Genomic DNA, 23,539 nt, shown 5'->3' on the forward strand with positions numbered 1-23,539 from the left:
ACATCTCTGCAATGACTCAAATCACTTACTGTATTAATAAAGTCATCTGGAATGACAAAGAAAGTGTTCCTGCAGGACTCCCAGAGTTCATCAAGAGTCTTTGGATTCGTCTTTAACGCCTCCTCCATCTGACCCGAGACATGCTCAATAATGTTCATATCTGGCCACTGGGATGGCCAATCCTGGAGCACCTTGACCTTCTTTGCTTTCAGGAGCTTTGATGTGGAGGCTGAAGTATGAGAAGGAGCGCTATCCTGCTGAAGAATTTGCCCTCTCCTGTGGTTTGTAATGTAATGGGCAGCACAAATGTCTTGATACCTCAGGCTGTCGATGTTGCCATTCACTCTGCAGATCTCTCGCGCGCCCTGAATGTAACCCCAAACCATGATGTTTCCTTCACCAAACTTGACTGATTTCTATGTGAATCTTGGGTCTACGCAGGTTCCAGTAGGTCTTCTGCAGTATTTGTGATAATTGGGATGCAGCTCAACAGATGATCCAACAGAAAAATCGACCTTCTGCCACTTTTCCAAATGATCAACCAGAAGTCAAGTTATTACTTGCTGCTCTTACAACTGGGATAGACAAGACTTTTGTCAGGTAGTGTAGAAGTTTAGTCTAGAAGTTTCTCTTCCTTTGCATCATTGTCTTGAACAATTATTCATTCATTTTCTTTTCAGCTTAGTCCCATTATTAATCAAGGGTCGCCACAGCGGAATGAGCCACCAACTTATTCAACATATGTTTTATGCAGCGGATGCCCTTCCAGCTGCAACCCATCACTGGAAAACACCCATTCACTCTCATTCACACACATACACTACAGCCAATTTAGGTTACCCAATTCACTTATAGCGCATGTTTTTGGACTGTGGGGGAAACCAGAGCACCCGGAGGAAACCGACGCGAACACAGGTAGAACATGCAAAGTCCACACTGACCCGAACAAGCGACCTTTAGGCTACCCACTGCGCCACCGCAACGCCATGTCTTGAACATGTTAAGTTTAATTCACTAATGCTCATTTCTGACATGTTAGCTATGAGATTCACATGTTTAGTTTTTTCTTGAGCAAGCGACTAAAGTCTCCGCCCCTTTCTGAAAAGCAGCAGCTCATTTGCATTTAAAGGGATATCCACAAACATGTGTTTTTACATGCGAATTGGGGAAAGTGTGACTAGCTATAATAAATGATTTGTGACATAATTTGGGATGAAACACACACATACAAATTCTTGGGACAATATAGATTTATTTCACATCTTATGAAAGGAGATGATTACTACTTTTTTAATGTCCAAATGAATGTAAGCATGAACTGAAGTGAGTTTGTCCTCAACTCTGATCTAAAGTGTGCTTTTTTTTAAGGATGATGAAACTCATGAGAGCTTGATATGAAACGCAGGAGAGCTTGTCGTTCTCCTGAAGCTCAGGTAACGCTGGACTCTGAGAGTTTAGTGTGACCGAAGAGGATTGGATTTCAGCTTGTGTTACGCTTCGTCTGTTTTGTCCAATGTGCTGTTGGTTGAATTATATCTGATAACCTGCAGAAAGACAGCAAAATACAGATTACTGCATTACACTTAAAGCAGTTTCTGTTTTTACTAATAAAAGAGCATCTTAATTTGCTTCTACATTTAAATTTGAATTTATGCTCATTTATTTATGAGCAAATTAATATTTCACATGCAGATTTTACACCGATGCTAAATAAAATATAACTTAACATTAATACTATGATTTTGTTTCAGTTATATTATTATACAGTTTTGCTTATAAATATTTCACATTTTACTTGAATGATAATTAAATTCTATATGTATTTAGCTCAAATAAATATGTTTTGCATGACGTATTTAATATTTTATTTTTTAAAACTGCATTATTTTTTAGATATTCACTTTTAAAAATGTTTTGTATTGATACACTTTTGATTAAATTATCAATAAGAAATTATTAAAATATACTAACAACATTTATTTTTAAATATTATGCATATAGTTTCAAATTATTTGAAACAATTTATTTGCTATTAAGATTTATTTATTTATTTATTTATTCATTTTCTTGTCGGCTTAGTCCTTTTATTATTCCGGGGTCGCCACAGCGGAATGAACCGCCAACTTATCCAGCAAGTTTTTTACGCGGCGAATGCCCTTCCAGTCGCAACCCATCTCTGGGAAACATTCACACACACATTAACACACACACTCATACACTACGGACAATTTTGCCTACCCAATTCTTCTGTATCTCATGTCTTTGGACTGGGGGAAACCCGCGTGAACACAGGGAGAACATGCAAACTCCACACAGAAACGCCAACTGAGCCGAGGCTCGAACCAGCGACCCAGCGACCTTCTTGCTGTGAGGCGACAGCACTACCTACTGCGCCACTGCTTCGCCCCCAGATTTTTTATTAGATCATTTTAGCATTTGAGGATTTATTTATTTTAATTAATTAATTTAATTGGTCATTAAAGGAGAAATTACTGACTAGCCAACCATTCTGAGAAAATGTCAATCCTTCAATCAAAGGGACAAGCATCTTGGTGTTATTTTGGAGTCAGACCCGAGTGTTTCAATAGCCATATCAAAGCAGTTAGTAAATCAGCATACTATTCATTTATTTCTTTTCTTTTCAGCTTAGCCTTCATTATTCTGGGGTCGCCACAGCGGAACAAACTTAGCCAGCCTATGTTTTACGCAGCGGATGCCCTTCCAGCTGCAATGATCACTGGGAAACACCCATACACTCTCATTCAAAGACATGCACTAAAGACAATTTAGCTTACCCAATTCACCTATAGCGCATGTGTTTGGACTGTGAGAAAAACCGGAGCATGCAACCCACGCCCTACATGGGGAGAAGGTGCAAACTCCACACAGAAATGCCAACTGACCCAGCTGAGACTCGAACAAGCGACCTTCTTGATGAGAGGCGACAATGCTATCCACTGTTACCCTGTGAAGCCTGAACTGGCTATACTATAATCTTTAAAACATTGCAAGAATTAGCCAGATGCTTTGTTTTCAGTGAGGACTTAGAGAAACTTGTTCATGCTTTTATCAGCAGCAGGGTGGATTACTGTAACTGCCTCCTCACTGGTCTTCCCAAAAAGACAGACTGACAGTTGCAGCTCATCCAGAATGCTGCAACCAGGATTCTGACCAGAACCAGAAAGTCAGAGCACATTACACCTGTCCTCATGTCTTTACACTGGCTCCTAGTTACATTCAGATTATATTTTAAAGTATTACTTGTCTATAAATCACTAAATAGCCTCAATACATTATAGATATGCTCGCTGAATACAAACCCAACAGATCACTCAAATCTTTAGGATTACATAAACTAGAAGTTCCAAGAGTTCAGTCAAAGCAGGGTGAATCAGCTTTCAGCTACTAACAGCGCACCTCGCTGCTGGAATCAGCGTCCAGAAATGATCAGATGTGCTCCAACATTAGGCACATTCAAATAGAGACTGAAAACGCATGTGTTTAGCTGTGCATTTACTGATTGAGCACTGTGCTACGTCCCACAGATCACACTACTGTATTTATCTTTTTTTTCATTTCTTTAAAAGCCATTTAACACATTTTAATCAGTTTTTTATGATTTTTTAGTACTTTTAATCATGTTTATTTTCTTGTGTCTTTTATTGTTGTATATGTAAAGCACTTTGAGTTACCATTTTGTATGCCTTGCCTGCCTTATATGTTTGAAACTACATTGTTTTGCTTTATATTTGATTTTTTTTGTCATTTTATATTTGCTATTAAAGGAGAAACCACTGATTAACCAACCGTTTTGAAAAAACATAATTTAATCAATCAATAAAATTTAATTTATAGCACTGCAAAAAGACTGAAAGTGGAAAAAAATAGTTTATGAATCTTATGTAATAATAATTAGTCTATCTACATTACTTAAAACAATATATATATTATATAAATAATTATTTTGTATGCAGAGTTAATACATTAACCATGAATCATCAATTACCCAGATTATAAGGTATTTTAAAAATAATATTAAATATATTTAGCAATATTTTGTTGTAGTATTAGCAATATGTAACTGATTCATATATTTTTAAATTCACATTTTTATATATTATTGTGTAATATGTAATTTCTAAAAATACATTGCATATAAATTTTAATCTAAATATTTCATTCAGTTAAATAATACCGTACAATAATAGTTAATAATGTCAATGCTTTTTATATAATCCTTCTTTCATTTCGTCTCTAATGCCTCATTTTTCTGCAGCTGTACAAGCAAATGAGCCTCTATAGTTCATGTAGTGCTGCCATCCTGCAATTACCCCTCGTTTTTCCCCTCTTCATCCATCAAATCCCCCCTCCCCCCTACTTTCTCGCGATGGTTCAGTCCATGAACCTGCCCAGCCCGTGTGGTTCACTGTATCTTTAAGAGGCGGAGGGGGTTATAAGAATATCAGATGAGCTCGGTTTGTGCCATGCGGACCTGCGCGCACACACACGCACTCACTCACCACGCTGAAAGCTGGTGCACACGATTCCCACTGAAGAAGACACGGATGTGAGAGATCAGAATGGGTGTAACTGGAGAAATGAAGGAGGACGAGGCTGCGTAAGAGACACACTTGGCGGACCGAGGTGAGGACGGTCGACAGCCGCCTCAGCAGGTATGTGGTGCTGCATCACTGTTATCCTCCAGGGCTCAAAATCCACCGTATATATATATCACCGTCAGACACATTTACGACTGCAGAATCCACCGCCTAGTTCGTTAACAAACCTGCTTTCAAACTGACGGAGATTTGCTTCAGCGCGCGGTTTCTTAACGCCAGTATTTATCAATCAATATTAATGAGGCACTTTCTGTTCTGGTGTTGTGACAGACCGACAGAGAGACAGACAGACAATCTGCTGTGGATTATAATGGACTCGAGCTCTATGAACTCCTCTAAGTGAGTGTGTGAGTGAATGCTGAGGACTGATGGGATGTGGCGACTGTCTCTCCATCATTTCACAGACTGCAGAGAGAGAGAGAGAGAGAGAGAGAGAGAGAGAGAGTGTGTGTGTGTGTGTATGAGAGAGAGAGAATCAGTTTGTGTGCAGTAGTTTGATTTAAGAGGTCAACATGAAGATATCAGATATGTGAGAGTAGATATTGTGGAAGGATAGACTACTGGTGGATAGGCAAATGAAATGAGATAGATAGATAGATAGATAGATAGATAGATGGATAAGTGTTTCTCAAGCCTATTCTTATATACCTCTTCCTTTTTAAACACACCTGAATCGACCCATCAAAACATTAGCAGAGATTCTAAACCTCAAACGAATGTGTCAGTTAAGGGAGACATCCAAAATATATTGGTGTGTCTTCAGGAACAAGGTTGGGAGATAGATAGATAGATAGATAGATAGATAGATAGATAGATAGATAGATGGGCGGATGGATATATGATGAATGGATACAATTGATGGATGATTGATTTGATTAATGGGACATGTGAAGGAATAGATGGATGGATGAATGAAATTGGTAGATAAATTGGATGTTGGATGGATGGAATAGCGGATGGATAGATGATGGATTAATGGATGTACCGAGGGAAAGATAATTGGTGGATGGATGGAATGGTAGCAAGATAGATTGAAAGATGGGCAGATCGTTGAGTAGAGGGATAGATGATTGATTGATTGATTGATTTGATTGATTGATTAATTAGTGGAACTGGTGGAGGAATAGATGGATAGATGAATGAAATTGGTGGATCAATTGAATGTTGTATGGATGGAATGGCTAGATGATAGATTAATGGATGAAGAAATGGACGTACAGAGGGATAGATAATTGGTGGACAGATGGAATGGCAGCAGGATGGATAGATAGATAGATAGATAGATAGATAGATAGATAGATAGATAGATAGATAGATAGATAGATAGATAGATAGATAGATTAAAAGAGTTTGAAGATAGATAGATAGATAGATAGATAGATAGATAGATAGATAGATAGATAGATAGATAGATGATGAATGGATACAATTGATGGATGATAGATTGATTAATGGGACAGGTGAAGGAATAGATGGATGGATGAATGAAATGGTAGATAAATGGAATGTTGGATGGATGGAATGGCAGATGGATAGATGACAGATTGATGTATGAATGAATGGATGGACAGAGTGATAGATAACTGTTGGATAGATGGAATGGCAGCAAGAGAGGTAGCTAAATGAATAGGTGAAATGCCAGATAGATAATGCATCCATAAAATGGCAAACCGAATAACAGATGCAATAGATAATCAAGGGTGTAGTTGCAAAATCAAGCTGCCTAAATAACAAGGGACAAGTAATAGAATAGACTTGATGTGTGTTAATGGTGAGGTGTGAAACCGCTGCTGCACCACTAGTGGAAATAAACTGAACTGCAAAAATATTGTTATCGAACAGGTTTTCCATCCTTTGGGGAAAACCAGTCTAATGTTTTGCACATGGGAAACAACTTCACACCTTTTGGATTATCCTGCAGATTCACAATTCCCTATCTGGCCTGTTGACAAGCTGCAAAACGGCTCTGTTTTCAGACGGACAGAGATTCACCTTAACGTGCAGTTTCTTCCTGCTTAATGCTGAAGCTCTGGTATTCATCAATCAGCATTCAAAAGGAACGTTTTGCTCTGGTGTTGAGAAAAAGAGACATGCAGAGAGAGAGATTTGGAGATTTCAGAAGGCTTTTATTACTACAAGAAAACACAAAACCTTTTTCCAACAAACAAGTCGCCCCAAAAAAATAAAACAAGCATTAAAATCCCTCTAGTACAATTAATCAATGACACCAAAGCTAATCAAAAGAGACAGGATCAGTCATAGCTTTAAAATATGGCAAATCCTAGATTTCAATGTTAAAAAAAGACCACTTCTAAATTACTAATCATGTTAGTAAAGAAAGAGAGAAAGAGAGAGAGCTGATGTGGATTGTAATGGACTATAGATCTATAAACCCCTCTAAGTGAGTGTGTGAGCAAATGCTGAGGACTGATGGGATGTGCGACTGTCTCTCCATCATTTCACAGACTGCAGAGAGAGAGAGAGAGAGAAATTTGAGAGGTCAACATGAAGATATCATAGAGATGTAGAGCGGCAGAAGATATTGAGGAAAGCAATGATGGTGGAGGAGGTGGACTAGAGAGCGACTAGAAAGCTGCGGAGAAAGGGCTGGATGGATGAAGAAACACGAGAAGAGCCATCAGTCTGTGATTAATTGGCAAAAATGTCATGTTGCATGAACGCCCACCTCATCATATACTGGCTTTGGTGTGCATTGTGGTCAACACAAACTGCATTGCACATCGATCACTAAAGCAGTTCTGTCTTCAATAAAATCTTTGGATTGGGACAGTATGGAAAAGGCAAATAAAAAAGGAATAGTGATTTCTATATTTACTTTGACTTGTGTTTCATTGCAGACAATACGACAAACATTATTTAATGTGTTCCTGGTGATGTTTATTGTTTTCCCCCCAAAATAAAAACACAAATAAAAAATACATTTTTAAAATAAAAACAAAAACAAATTTAACAAAAATAACAACACTTTATTATTACGTTTTTTTATGTAAAATAAAGCTAAAGTAATAATTGTAAAACAAACAAATAAATAAAATTATTTTTTCCTGGGGGGGGGGGGGGGGTGGGGGGGGGGGGCGCGCCTAATGAAGAGCGGGGCCGAGGGTGTGCCGCGTCGCGGGGGCACTTTTGATCATTTTGGAAGGGCACTTTCTATCCAAGACTAAATAGGGCATGTGCACTGCACAGGTTGAGCCCTATGTGTGCATGTGCCTGCTTTTCTGGCAGAAGTCAGTATCTTTCTTGGTTTATTGTGCTCCCTGAAAACTCAAAATATTTTAACCCTAAAATGAGAGAAACTCTGGGTTTTCTGTTTTAAAATGGCAGGTTTGTTAAACTTGACAAAGCAGGGTAGGTCAAACCTGTTTCTGAAAGAGAGGTAACTTTAACTCAGTTACTGTGGTAACTTACTCTGTGAACCTAACCTGGTCAGGAGCAGGTTTTACTTTCTAAACTCAGTTTCTGTCGGTCTCCGCATTTCTTGCCTTAGCCTTATGTTTCCACCCACCTATTTTAATGCTCATTTTGTATATGAGCATAAAAACGATTGATGGAAACGTCATGATGCACATAACTTTTAAAAATATGCATAAAACACACGCATAACTAAGTAGGATAAACTTTTATTCGATAAGAACAGATGTGCATAAACTATGATGGAAACACTTTTACTGAACAAATTCCAGTATGTGCATTTAAAAAAGGTTTATTTATATGATATTGAAAATGTGTGTGAATGGACAAACCAGCAGGCTGAGCACACTGTTAACCAGCCTAAATAATGTTTTAGTCATTCTGAAATGCCTTTTCAGTATTAATGTATATTATTAATGACCTCCAGAGCGTCTGGAGCGTGTCATGAGCGTCTGTTCTCCACATCTCATAACTTTAAATGTCCCCACGTGTTCATTGTGTGTCAGTATTGTCTTCTAAGGCGCATGTACATTTTATTAAGTAAAGAAAAGATTGACACAGCTTCTTCTATCGTAGTAAATTCTGTTTTTACTGTTGATATTTGGTGCCAGTTAATCAGGAAGTGATGATTTTGTTCTCTTTGACTCGTTGAAAGAGTCAAAATTCGCACATATTCGCACATATCTTTTATGCGTTATTCCAGTTTTGGACGTGAATTTATGTAATATATTTGAATTGAAACATAGCTATTCCCTACATTTTAGTCACACACAGAACAAAGTCACGTACGAGAATGGCTTGTCCTTTTTTCATAAATAATCGGCTTAAATTCACTGACCTTCAACATGTATTGTAACTAGATTAATGGGATTATTATTCTTTCTAAAAACTATTTTTTTGTACTGCTTACATTCTAAATATCATATCAACCTCTATCACTTGATCAATATAAATGGCAGACACACAAGTGCACATTTAAATGTATTAAAACTGATAAACGTGTATAAAAGTTTATAAAAAATTTAAAAATGTCACACCTTACATTACTTATTTTATTTTATATATATATATATATATATATATATATATATATATATATATATATATACATACATTTTTATTTATTTTATTTATATATATAAATATAAATTATATATATATATATATAATTTAAAATATTTAAATATTTTTAAACCTATTTTAATAGCTCAATATTATAAGCCCCTTTAAGCAATATATATTTTTGATATATTTTATATATTTTAATAACAGATATATTTTCTGTTATACAATGCCCTGATTACACTAATTAAGCATTTGCATGTAACTTTAAGCTGAATACTAGTATCTTGAAAAAATCTAGTAAAATATTATGTACTGTCATCATAGCAAAGATAAAAGAAATCGGTTATTAGAAATGAGTTATTAAATCTGTTATGTTTAAACTGTGCTTTAAGCATCTTCACTGTAAGAAAAAAACTTTGGCTACAAAAAAAAATCCTGGGATTTTGTCTTTTTGTTTGATTAATAATGTTAAAAACAGACGGCAGCAAGGATTAGGCGCACTGTCACTTTAAGAATAGTGCGGCTCTGATATGGTTTCTCTTTCACGTGTCTTTTGACTCTCAACTTGATTGTTAGTTACACAAATAAGGGGTTAAAATAAATAATCACTAAACACCGCGCTCTGACACAAATGTGCATGTATTTGACCATTAAAGCGCTCACATTAAGATGGCGTTAGATGTGTGTGCTCTGCTAGTCTCCGAGCCTGTCTGAGGCTAAGCGCGGCGCGCACACACACACAGCACGTGCTCTTTCACGCTTATAAATATATGAATGAATCGAACGTACATCAATGAATGATGCGCATCCCGTGCTGCAAAAGTTACATTACAGCACATGCTTTTAGTCATTTTCACGTGAAACTGAGCTTTGCAGAGCGACAAATGTGTACAGCTGGAAAGAGGCGGTATATGATGGAATAATCGTTTATCTTGATTAATGGTTTTTCATAATCGTTAGAAGCCATAATCGAAATCGAAACTGGATTTTCGATTAATTGCACAGCCCTATGCAGTGGTGCTTCTTTTTAAACATTTAAGCTCATATTTGCTATAATGTTGCATGAGCACATCAAGTTCAGCTGGAGAACGAAATGCTGATAACTTTTTAGGATATTGCCATAGTCACTCGTAATATCTGCACTCTATTGATAATGCCTTTTTATAGTTAAGGTGTGCACGCTTAACTCTGGCTGTTTCTCAATTCCAAGAACGCAGAGAACAGACTTGCGTTCTTGTGGAGAGCGGTCTTGCCAGGTGTCTTCGGAAGAACGAACTCAGGAGACCGCGAGGGCAGAGAACACATCCTTTAAGAAATGGGATGCTGCGTTCTTCCTGATGGTCACGTGACCTTCACGCATTTTAAATGGGAATTATTTAAACATTACAGCATTCATACAACGATTTTTTTTTTTCCCTCTTCAAAATATATACTTTGCATAAAAACATTATAAATGTATGTTGCACAATATAAATAAAACACATTTTAATACGAATTTCAGCAAACAAACACCCTTAATGTGTTTATTCCTTTATTAAGATATTCAGGTTAATGGTTACTTTTACAGTTTCATTTAGGGAAACTCCTGAGGTAAATAAGTGATTTCTCTGAACTTTAATAATAAATCTAAATAAAATGCTGCGCTTCCCACCTCCAGTCGCAATGACTTCTGGGACTTCCAGAGCGAGTTCGGTCCTCAAGTCTGCATCAGTGCGTCCTAGATATCAAGATCACATCCGGAAAGTTGCACGCGTCCTCCGTACTTGCGGTCTTGAGTATTGGAACTGAACTTAGGCAGCTGATGATGACGTTGCACGAGAACACGAGGACGCAAGACCGCTGAAGAACGCATATTGAGAAGCAGCCTCCGAGTTGGTCTACTCAAGGTTGATTGACCTAACTCAGATCAGCTGTTCTAAGACTGAAAACTCTGATTTTTTAATCTTTTGGTGAATCAACTCAGTTTAAGTTTAAAATCTGAGTTGTTTGAACCTCCTTAAGGAAACGGGCCCAATGTCAGCGACTCTACGAGATAGAAAAGTGGGTTGTGATCCGTCCATCTATCTAATTTAAATTTAAAGTGACAGTCACCAAAATGGCAAAATTTGGATCAAACCCTAAAATGGGCAGTTTCAAAGAGATATAAAACATTGTGTGTATTTTTTTTTAAGCTGAAACTTCACACACACACACACACACACACACACACACACACACACACACACACACACACACACACACTCTAGGGATATCAAAGACTTATTTTCACATCTTGTAAAAAGGAGCATAATTGGTCCCCTTAATGGTTTGTAAATAGCCTTAATTGTACATTCAAATGAAGTGTGGGCAAATAAAATATCACAATGTCAGTTTTTTTCCAGTATCATAGAGCCCTTCCCCTTAGTCATGTCCTTCTGCAGCCGAGCCTGGAGGGTGATGATTGGATTCTTGGTCGGCTGCCATCATTAACATCTGTCTGAATGTCCGGACTCTAATATTAGATTCATAAATGCATCATAATCTCAGAAGACTACAACTCCATCCACGCGTTATAGCACACAATAAACGCTCGTCACAACATGAGACGGTAACCCACAAAAACACAAAGGAAATTTGTAGTTTTTGCACCGCTGCACCAGGCAAGCTTTTCTTGTTTGATTCGTACGGTTTGTTGATTGTACATTTGGTTCCTCCGAGAGTCATGTGGTAATGCTTCACTCATCACAACAGCGCTTGCGTCTCGATGGGACTGTGTGCGTTCGGTGTTTGAGATAAAGAGAGAAAAGGAAAGTTGTGTGTGCATGACGGAGCAAAAAAGAGGAATAAGGAGCAGACGGATGCGTGTTGCTGTTGGGATGTCCTGAACATCTGTCTCTCTGTCAGTGAAGCTTCAAAGGCTGATGTTGGACGTAGATTTACACCATGCCCGGAGGAGAGAGGTTGAGTTTGTCTGACATAAAAGTGGACAGACAGAATAAGAAAGGAAAAGATTAGGAAGCTAGAAATGGAGTTGTTCTTGGGGAAATTAAATAAATAGTCTTTTGAAAAAACTCTTTATGAAAAAAGAAGGGTAAACCTATAGGCATAGGTGAATAATAAGAGGTCAGTATATGGAAATGGCCATACCATGAGTGTCATGCTTTGTTCACACCAGATGCAGTGCACGTGAATTACTTGCGATATTCATGCGTAAATAGACGAGCGAACATTTTGCGTTTACTCGCTTCATTCGCACGTTAAATGCACATCACGTCAAATTGACTACACAATAGATAAATTGACTCACAATAGATGACTCCACTATAGATAAACTCGATTATCGCATAAAAGTTGTGCGAATGAAGCATCGTTTCCATCCAACGAATCAAAGCGAACAAAATTGTCACTTCCTGATTAACTGGCGCCAAATATCAACAGTAAAAACTGCATTTGCTGCAGTAGGAGAAGCTGCATCAATCTTTTCTTAATGAATGCGCCTCAGAAGACAATGCTGACAAGCAGTGAGCGCGCAGTGGCGTTTGAAGGTGTCAGACGCGGAGCACAGGCGCTCTTGATTCTCGAGGTCATTATTAATATAATAACATTAATACTGAAATGGTAAGGCGTTTTATAATGACCAAAACAACATTTCAGATGTTTTATAATGTGCTCAGCCTGACGTTTTATCCATTCACACACATTTTAAGCATCACATGATCTCTTTTAACAAAATCACATGACCTTTTTTAATGCGCATGCTGGAGTTTGTGCTGTAAAAGTGTTTCCATTGCAGTTTTGGATCTCAATCTTTTCTTATCGAATAAAAAGTTTATCCTACCCAGTTAGGCGCATAGGTTTTTTTATGCGCATTTTCAAAATGTATGCGCATCATGGCGTTTCCATCAACTGTTTTTTTTAAGTGCATTTGCAAAAAAAGTCCTTCAGTCGAGAGCAGTGAGGGATTTTCTTCTTGTTGTTTTATTAATAATGATGAAAACAGTGGGCAGTGGGAATTTCGCGCTGTCGCTTTAATGGTTTCGTTTTCACGTGTATTTTGATTGTCAACTCGTTTGTTTATTACACAAATGAGGGTTAATATGAATAATCACTAAACACTGCGTTTTGACACCTATTGACCATTAAAGCGCTCGCATTAAGATGACCGCTGACCGCATGCTTCTGACTGTGTATGCGTGCCACACACACATAAGCATGCGGTCTTTCACGCTTTTAAGAGCAACAAATGTGTACAATTGCAAAGGGGGCGGTATATAATGCAATAATATCTCGATTAATGGTTTTCATAATTGTTAGAAGCTAAAATCGAAATCGTATTTTCAATTAATGGCACAGCCCTAGTTCGGACATTCACTTCTGAATATAAAATTATCCAAAGACCTGAGGAGATTTTAATAGTGTTAAAGACTTGCGAATGGCAGATTGATCAATTCAGTAATTTTCCTTCAGCTTAGTCCTTTTATTCATCAGGGGTCGCCACAGCGGAAGGAACTGCCAACTTATCCAGCATATGTTTTACAAAGCGGAGGCCCTTCCAACTGCAGCCCAGTGATGGGAAACATCCCCTGTGTGAATTGACAATGGGGTATATGCCGAGCTAGAGTTTTTTCCATACTGAAACTTCCGGTGACCTGTTATTGTGAACTTTTTTCCAGTTTATACGGTTCCTTTTACAGAATCAATGTTGTAATGTCATTAAAAAACATTCAGTTAAATAAACTTTGCCATTCATTTATTTGCTCAAGCGTAAAATGAGACAATAAGCCGTTAACTCGCACGCGCCCGTCAGAATCAGCAGGTTAGCGCAGAAGCTCCATTGAATATACTGGTGAAAAATAAATGTTCATATTACAAAGACATAGCAGGGAAATTGTAATTCAATGCAGTGCTTCTTGTACAATCTGAGACCCACTTTATATCGGATATCACTCAGCTAGTGGAGATCACTGATTTTTAAAAAAAACAGACCTTAAATGTGCCAGTTTTTCCATTGCATACAGTTGGCCGGAAGCGCTTAACCCAGGTTACTGTCAAATTAAAAGTCCCATTAGCATGCTTCGGCATATACCCTATCCGGGGGGGGGTTCAACTTTTTCGGTAATGTTAGGGTGCTTTCACATCTGTAGTTCGCTTCATTTGGTCCGGACCAAGGGTAATAAATGATACATTGTTGCATCTTCTGCCGTCTTTGGGTCGTTTTCACACCACACTGCTGGCTTTAGTCCCAACCAGTTGAAACGAACCAAAATGCAGTCATCTGACAAAATCCACTTCTCTCATTGGCCAGATGTTGTTGAACATATTTCCTAAACTGCTTATTGATTGGTCAGAATTCACGTGCGGGAAAATGCCAGTGAATTCCCGCAAGTAAACAAAACCTTTTACTCTGGAGGGACGACTGCGCTGGCTGATTGTATCCCTGCTTTAGACAAACTATACATTATGAATGAAGCGCGGCCGCGGCTGGAAAACAGTGTTTAATGCATCGATCATCACTGCAGGAGGAGATATGAATTAATTTAGCTAAACTGCGACAATATTTGCGGAAATATTACCAGCGATCCATCAGGTATTGTTTTCCCCTCTCTCTCTCTCTGTTGGTAAAGCGCTGTCAACAAATATTTTTCCTCCATATCCCATAATGCACAGCGCATCGGCCTACGGCAGCTGAATTAGTCCAAAACGCGCAGTACTTGTTGCGGTTGGACCTGTTTTAGTACGGATCATATTCTCACCACATACGAACCACTTCAGGGTTAAAAGCGTAGTGTATCTATCTATCTACCACCTCTTCAAGCAGGTCTCGGTACGCTTATTTGGTCCGCTTTTGGTGCGCACTTGAGTACGATTGCTGCATTCTCACCTGCCCAAACGAACCGTACCAAAAGGGGAAACGAACTCTAGTGCGATTCAATCAAACTAAATAAGGCAGGTGTGAAAACCCTTAGTTTGTATAATACATTCACACCCAGGAAACATACTCATTCACTCCCATACACTACGGCTAATATAGTTAATTCAATTCATTTATAACGCATGTGAAAACACCCTGAGGAAACCCACACCAACACGGCGAGAACATGCAAACTCCACACAGAAATGCCAACTGACCCAGCCGGGACTCGAACCAGCAACCTCCTTGCTGTGAGGTAACTGCTAACTACTGAACCACTGTGTCCTCATTAATGGTCTGTTAATGAGCAAGTAGTTTGTCCTAAAGCTTGCATACTCTTCTGTTACACGCTCAAAAGTATGTACGTTTTCTTCTTAAAGTAAATACACTTAAGATGTACTATGCGAATTGGGACGCAGCAAACACCTGACATGCTTACAGAAAGTGTTTTAGGCCTGAGATAAAAAGCGAAGGGCTTTCTGATTTGATCACTTAGCCTTGTATCTAAACATGCACAAATGCCCACAATACCTTGCAGGTACAGTAAAAGCCTCTCTGCAGTGATTTTATTAGGTTGACACGCTTAAACTCTGCTCCTGCTGACCACAGCCTCTCTCTCTATCTCTAATGCTCACCCAGTGAAGCTTCACACTTGATTTAGCACATTTGCAAGATACCATCCTAAACATACCTAGCTCACGCGCTCGCTGACCAACATAAACATCATTTCCCTGCAGTCTTCTGCTAGTGCTGAGGTGACAGTGCTGAAGAGATGGGAATTAAAGAGGCGCTCGCTCACTACTGAGGGAGGAAGAGCTAGGAGGGAGTTGGCTGAGGAGTAAATGAGTGCCAGGAGAGATGGGGTGGAAGAGGCTGATAGGGGAAGAGAGACAGGCTCTGTTACTGTGCGTCCCTGCAGACTGCGTGGATTAGGAAGATGGGCGCATGTGCACATCAGCGCCTGTGGATGGATGGATTACTGTGATGCATTGACGTTCAGCTGCAATAGAAGGTTACAGCATACCAGGCACATGCTGCAGGAACATGGTGCTATAATAATATACATGAGGAATTATTAGAGCTGCTTCAAAACTATAATAGCTGAAATGTGTATTTAGATGTTTACTGTCTTTCTAACTTTTGCTTGTTTGATCTATCCTATCTATCTATCTATCTATCTATCTATCTATCTATCTATCTATCTATCTATCTATCTATCTATCTATCTATCTATCTATCTATCTATCTATCCATCCATCTATCAATAGTTCTATCCATCCATCCATCCATCTATCATTCTGTCTATCTATAGTTCTTTCCATCCATCCAACCATCCATCCATCCATCGTTCTGTCTATCTATAGTTCTGTCTATCTATCTATCTATCTATCTATCTATCTATCTATCTATCTATCTATCTATCTATCTATCTATCTATCTATCTATCTATCTATCTATCTATCTATCTATCTATCTATTTATCTATCTATCTTGTGATCCATCCATCTATCTATAGTTCTATCCATCCATACATCCATCATTCTGTCTATCTATAGTTCTGTCCATCCATCCATCCATCCATCCATCCATCCATCCATCCATCTATCTATCTTGTGATCCATCCATCTATCTATAGTTCTATCCATCCATCCATCTATCATTCTGTCTATAGTTCTGTCCATCCATCCATCCATCCATCCATCATTCTGTATATCTATAGTTCTGTCCATCCATCCATCCATCCATCCATCCATCCATCCATCCATCCATCCATCCATCCATCCATCCATCCATCCATCCATCCATCCATCCATCCATCCATCCATCGTTCTGTCTGTATCTATCTATCTATCTATCTATCTATCTATCTATCTATCTATCTATCTATCTATCTATCTATCTATCTATCTATCTATCTATCTATCTATCTATCTATCTATCTATCTATCTATCTATCTATCTATCTATCTATCTATCTATCTATCTATCTATCTATCTATGTCTGTCCATCCATCCATCCATAATTCTGTCTATCTAAAGCTCTGTGTCTCTATAGTTTTGTCTATCCATCTATCTATCTGTCTGTCTGTCCGTCTGTCATTCTATCTTTTATTCTGTCTATCTATCGTTATATTGTTTTTTAATTTATCATTCTCTGTCTATTGTTCTGTTTTTCCGTTTATCCATCCATCCATCCAATCCAAATTTTTCTTTTTTTTTCTCTTCTTTTTCCTTTTTCTTTTTTTATTTAATTTAAATAATTTTTATTTTTATTTTTGTTATAGTTCATTTTTATTCATTCATTCATTCATTCATTCATTTTCTTGTCGGCTTAGTCCCTTTATTTATCCGGGGTCGCCACAGCAGAATGAACCACCAACTTATCCAGCAAGTTTTTATGCAGCGGATGCCCTTCCAGCAACCCATCTCTGGGAAACATTCACACACACATTCAACACACACACACTCGTACACTACGGACAATTTAGCCTACCCAATTCACCTGTACTGCATGTCTTTGGACTGTGGGGGAAACTGGAGCACTTATTTTCTATTCGATTTCTGATTCAGCCCAGATGATTTTGGCTCTGTCGCTTTATTTTCTTTTCTGAAACCAGTTAAGAGTTGTCTTGCTGAAATGTCCACCTTGGTTTCATCTTTACAATCTAATAATGAAGGTGATGGGACTGAAGCAGCTAATATTCATTTACATCAATGAGGGGAATAATACTGAGAGGCGCCAGCTGCTGTCTAGGCAACCCATGCCTTTTTTTCACCTCCCTTTCTTCATGCGTTCAATACGTTTTCCTGTGTCATTTAATTGTATTATACATAACTCAATTCCTGATCTCATTAGCTTGTATGTTTGGGTTGCTTTGGTTGTCACTGACATCTGGTGAAAACGTCAAGTCAACAGCAACAGAAATGTGTTTTCTGAGAAAAATGGTGCGCTCACTGCTGCATCTGTCTATCACTATATTGTTTTCTCTACTGCTTGCTTGAAAATCTTCACACTCAATCGAACCACATTTCACCTTAACCACGCAAACAAAACTCACAGCACCTTTTTCTAGATAAAACAAACTCTTCCCAGCCATCCTTATACCCGTGTCCCTGGAGATCGAGTCCTGCTCTGAGTGATTGCTGCTGAATGCCTCAAACGGTAAAATGTCACGCTGTTGGTGAAGCAGTAAAATGAGAAGTGATGAGATGTCAGGGAGAAAGAGCGTCCTTACTGTTTTTCCATTTGTGGTATGGAGCTGTCAGTCATTAGCGCTCCTTGAGAGTTCAGCTCTTGAAATAGACATTTTCATGTTATAGGTAATTGTCAAGGTGTTGCTATGTGGTTGCAAGGTGAAGGTTTCCAGAGTTAATAGCATTGTGACACAATCGACTCTCAGACACCGGTTGCTAAGGCTTTTTTAATGGTTTCTCTGGCTTAAGCTTTACTGAGTGAATTTAGACACATAAGTCACTTACTTACTTAGGGTGTTCTTCTAATTGGTTCCTTATTGATCTAAGCTGATTGAATTTTAACATGTTGCTGTGTGGTGGCTAGTTTAAAATGGTATCTTACTGGTCCAAAGACTATAGAATACACAAGACATGTCACTCTTATACATTTCAATAGGGATTAATTCAATTGTCAATATGAATGCTGTAGTTGAGGAAGCCCCGCCTTATAGTAAAAGAGCCAATCATCGATCAGTTTAGACCACAGGTGTCAAACTCAGTTCCAAAAGGGCCGCAGCTCTGCACAGTTTAGTTCCAACCCTAATTAAACAAACCTGATCAAACTAATTGAGTCCTTCAGGCTTGTTTGAAACCTACAGGTAAGTGTGTTGGAGCAGGGTTGGAACTAAACTGTGCAGGGCTTCGGCCCTCCAGGGATTGAGTTTGACACCCCTGGTTTAGACTAATGGTAACCCTGGGAGAGGGGGTCACTCTATAAACATGCACTTTGTGACTGTTTCTGCAGCTTCATTGATATTATGATGATAAACTTTATTGTATATTGCCCCTTTAAAAGAAGAATATTTACATCATATATAAAATATAGAGGTAAAATATAAATACAAGAATATTCTTATATGACTGTGGACACACTGTGCCTATACATAGTTTTGTCCAAACAGCTCCAAAAAGATGATTTTCATCACAGGTGCCCTTTAAGGTAAGTGGTTGCAAACAATTTATATAGGTTGAATTTAAATAAACAAATTAAATTGAACATTAAATTTAATTTGTTTGTTTAAATCCAGCTCATATATGTATAAAAATACATTTTTTCAGTGTCTAAGTATTAAAAATGTATATTACTTTAGACATTGAAAAAAGTCTGGCTGTAAGTGTGAAGTAAAATAAACTTTATTTTATACAGCACCTTTTAAAGAAGCATATTTACATACATATATCAAAATATACAGTAGAGGTAAAATATGAATGCAAGACTATGAGCATAAAAACTAGACAAATACACATCTGAATCTCAATGCCTTGCTTTACAGACACGAGAAATGTAGATACAACTCGAAATCTTCTACTTCAGGTCTCTGGTTTTGTAATCTGCATGAAATAAACACAAGCTACAATCTTTCCTATCTGACCTCATTATTTGAAATTAATCAACCACTACAAATGACAAATTTAGTAATCAACTTGTAAACAAAGCGGTCACTGTAATTTTGGGAGATATTTGCTGTCAAATTTTGTTTCTGTCGAATGTTTATTTCCTCGGAAGTGAATTTAGACACATAAGTCACTTACTCAGGGTTTTCTTCTAATTGGTTTCTTATTGATCTAAGCTGATTGAATTTTAGGTAACACTTTACAATAAGGTTTATTAGTTAATGCATTTACTAACATGAACTAATCATGAACAAAACATGTACAGCATTTATTAATCATAATTGAACATTTACTAATGCATTATTAACATTCAAGTCCATGCTTGTTAACATTAGTTAATGCACCATGAGTTAACATGAGCTAACAATGAACTACTGTATTCTCATTAACTAATGTTAACTAATATAAACAAATACAGTGGTAAATGCATTGTTCATTGTTTGTTCATGTTAGTAAATGCATTTATTAACATTAACTAATGAACCTTATTGTAAAGTGTGACCGAATTTTAACATGTTGCTGTGTGGTGGTCAGTTTAAAGTGGTGTCTTACTGGTACAAAGACTATAGAATACACAAGACATGTCCTCATATTTTTCAATTAGGGAAAAATGCAATGGTAAATATGGATACTCTAGTGAAGGAAGCCCTGCTTTTTAGTTAAAGAGCCAATCATCGATTGATTTAGACTAATGGTACCCTGGGGGAGGGGCTCAGTGTAAAAACATGTTCTTTATAACTGTTTCTGCAGCTGCATTGTTATAATAACAATAATAATAATAATAATCTGTTTGTTTAAATGCAGCCCATATATGTAAACTGTTTGCAACAATTTTACGAACATAATTGTTTTCAGTGTATTAGAAATGTATACTGCTTAAGACATCAACAGCAGATATTCTTGATAAGTCTTAACTCGGAGTGTGAAATAGGACGGTCAGCTATTTATATTGCATGAACGTAATACGTTCTTCTTTTCGGAATTTTTTGTTTTGTTAAGACAATTATCTGACACGACAGTTTCTCCTCCCGCGAGGCTTCGCATTCTTGTCAGAAAAGACAGTGCGGGGAGGAAGACAGCGACTGGCTTTCATTTTCACCCTGTCTCTCTCTCTCTCTCTCTCTCTCTCGCTCTCATTACTGTTTGGATTATGGATTTTCATATCAGGGCAGAGTTTCCTTTGAAGGCCCCTGCAGCGGTTCTGCTGTACAGTAAGTGGGTTGTGTGCCTCTTCTTCTCCATCATCCTTTTTCCTCTCCTTCCATCTCTCATTTTCCTACGCTGGACATTTTTGAAGTCGCTGGTTGTTAAACGCCTCTGGAGCTGCGCTGGGATTTTTAAATGCTCGGATGTCTTGTTTGTACCTCACGCACACATGCTCAAAATCCTGTAAACCGTCTCTTCATGCTCTGATGTCATGATGATGATGATGATGATGATGATGATGATGATGATGATGATGATGAGGGTGTCGTGGGCTCTCAAATCCCTCCATTCAGACTTTGATATGATGTAGGACAAGCTGCTGCTCTGTTTTTCCGTGCCACTTTCTCTAGTAATGGAAGAAACGTTTTAGTGTTTTCATTCAAGCATTTTCTTGTCGGCTTAGTCCCTTTATTAATCTAAGGTCGCCACAGCGGAATGAACCGCCAACTTATAGAGCACTTTTGCGCAGCGGTTGCCCTTCCAGCCACAACCCATCTCTGGGAAACATTCACACACACTCATACACTACGGACAATTTAGCCTACCCAATTCGTATTTTATTTGTTAATATTAACATTTGGGGCAGCATGGTGGCGCAGTGGGTAGCAAAATCACCTCACAGCAGGAAGGTCGCTAGTTCGAGCCCCGGCTAGATCAGTTGGCATTTCTGTGTGGAGTTTGCATGTTCTTCCCGTGTTCGTGTGGGTTTTCTCCATGTGCTCCGGTTTCCCCCACAAGTCCGAAAAAACATGTGGTTTAGGTGAATTGCGTAAGCTAAATTGTCACTTTATAGTCGCTTTTAAGTTTTTAAATTTTACATTATGGGGTTTAGGGACTGGTAAAGGTTAGTGACATTTTTTTTTGTGGTATATTTGTGTTTGTGTGTTGGTTAAGTGATCTGTGGCTTCTACTCTGCATTTACATGTGTTTGTTGTAGTGTTGTCACCATAGACTGTAAAAGATATGGACGTAGTATCCGTGACGTCACCCATAGGTTTCTGAAGAACCCAAAACAAGCTACTAGTAGGCGAGGCCAACCGTGGCCCTTTTGTTCGCGCGTCATCGCACCAATCGAGGGATACCAAACAAGGGCATACAGACGGCTGCTAGCATTAAGCTCAGACGGGCTTTCCTATGGGAGAAACACTTAATACTTCATTACGTGTGAGTCGTTTGTGTTCTGACCATATGTGCTTGGTTTTAGGGCTGCAACAACGAATCGATAAAAATCGATAACTAAAAGCGTTGGCAACGAATTTCATAATCGATTTGTTGGGTCACGTGACACGGAGACGTTTGATTTAAAAAAAAAAAAAAAAAAGAAAGAACACTTTAGCTCAGCACTTTGAAGTGAGAACCGTAAAGTCCCTGGTGCTGGTGTTTTGTGTCTGGCGCTGAGCCAGAGAAAGACAGCGGGGTTACGTTGGTTTTGTTTTCGGTATTTCTGACACGTTCAGTGATAGACGGCATCAACTCAAAAAGCTTCTTACCCTAAAAAGATCTAAAATGTGTTTCCTAAAAAAAGACAAAGCAGGTTGTGTTTCACATCTGTGTTTTTCTTTTTTTTTTGCGTTCGATATTATGAGCACTGCTCCGTTTAAGCAGTCTCAATATTATCTATTATCACAATTATGCTCTGTTTTAACCACCTAATACTTCATTTGTGTTTTAGATATGTAAATACACACTACTAGACTAGTAGAAGTACTAGAGAAAGTACTAGTAGAAGTACTAGAAAAACAATACATTTAGTGTTTGTAAAACACACAAAAAAAATCTAACAATCCATTCAAAAATATTTTGCTGATGTGTTTTTATTCATATCTGATACACATTACACATAGTGAAAGTTACTAAAGAAGACTATGCGCTATTATTTTACATTTGATTATTCAATTACTGTATACCTGAATACAGTTCGACTTCTCGGAAAACAATAAAATGCTTTGTTAAATAAAAATGTTTTTTAGTTGTATGATCTTTTCCTTTATTGGATTTATCTATGCTTGTAGATTATGTAATTTTAAGCACTTTTCTACAAAATCATCACAATCAGTCTAAAATGATAAATTGTTTTTAAATGGTTAACTCATCTAAGTGAAATTGTATTTATATCGTAATATATATTTTGCAAAATAAAAAATATCACATTTATATTTTTCCAATATTGTGCAGTACGCATGGGACGGTACCTTTTATCAAGGTATACCGCGGTTTGAAAAAGTCAAGTTTTTAAAACGGCCATCATTTTCTGCTATGCTGTTCCTAAGGTATGTGTATGATTTTTATTATTATTATTATTTTTTTTTTAACAGATTTTAATAGTTTTTTTTTTTTTTTTTAAGAAAAACAGTATCTCCAGCAGAAAAGATATGCAAAGATGCCATTTTAAATTTCAAAGAAACCTGTGTTTTTGAAACTAATGAAGACAGCAGAACAGTGACATGTTTACTGTTCCAAAATCATTTAAATGTGTCTCAAAATAAAATATATTGTGTTCAAAAGGGAAAAGGTTTTGGTATTAAATTCACTGAAATATGCTGCTTAAATATTTTTAAATACTTTTATTTATGTTGTGCATAAATTTTGTTTATTATAGCAATTAAAACTTTTTTTTTTTTTTAAAGAAAGGTTATGCTAATAAAAAAATGTATGTAAATAACCAGAGTTTGCTTGTTTTGATACATTATTTAAAATA

At 37.6% G+C, this 23,539-nt stretch overlaps 3 protein-coding genes across 31 annotated transcripts in view; 2 read left to right on the forward strand and 1 right to left on the reverse strand.

Annotated features, from left to right (window-relative positions):
• pak1ip1 (PAK1 interacting protein 1) overlaps window positions 1-23,539 on the reverse strand; it is a 379,523-nt gene that overhangs the window by 298,484 nt on the left and 57,500 nt on the right. The gene's annotated exons all lie outside the window — the stretch shown is intronic.
• map3k14b (mitogen-activated protein kinase kinase kinase 14b) overlaps window positions 1-23,539 on the forward strand; it is a 471,535-nt gene that overhangs the window by 85,975 nt on the left and 362,021 nt on the right. The window lies entirely within an intron of this gene.
• srcin1b (SRC kinase signaling inhibitor 1b) overlaps window positions 4,485-23,539 on the forward strand; it is a 133,471-nt gene continuing 114,416 nt past the window's right edge. For 23 of the 25 annotated variants that reach the window (XR_015524576.1, XR_015524578.1, XR_015524575.1 and 20 more), the window contains exon 1: window positions 4,553-4,673. The gene's annotated coding sequence lies outside the window, so the exon portion shown is untranslated. Of the gene's footprint in view, window positions 4,674-23,539 lie in introns of all 25 variants that reach the window. The other 2 variants (NM_001423741.1, NM_001033748.2) reach the window with 1 other exon arrangement.

Source organism: Danio rerio, chromosome 24 (genome assembly GCF_052040795.2).
Source record: "Danio rerio strain M-AB ecotype USA chromosome 24, GRCz13ab, whole genome shotgun sequence".
Taxonomy (NCBI): Eukaryota; Metazoa; Chordata; class Actinopteri; order Cypriniformes; family Danionidae; genus Danio; species Danio rerio.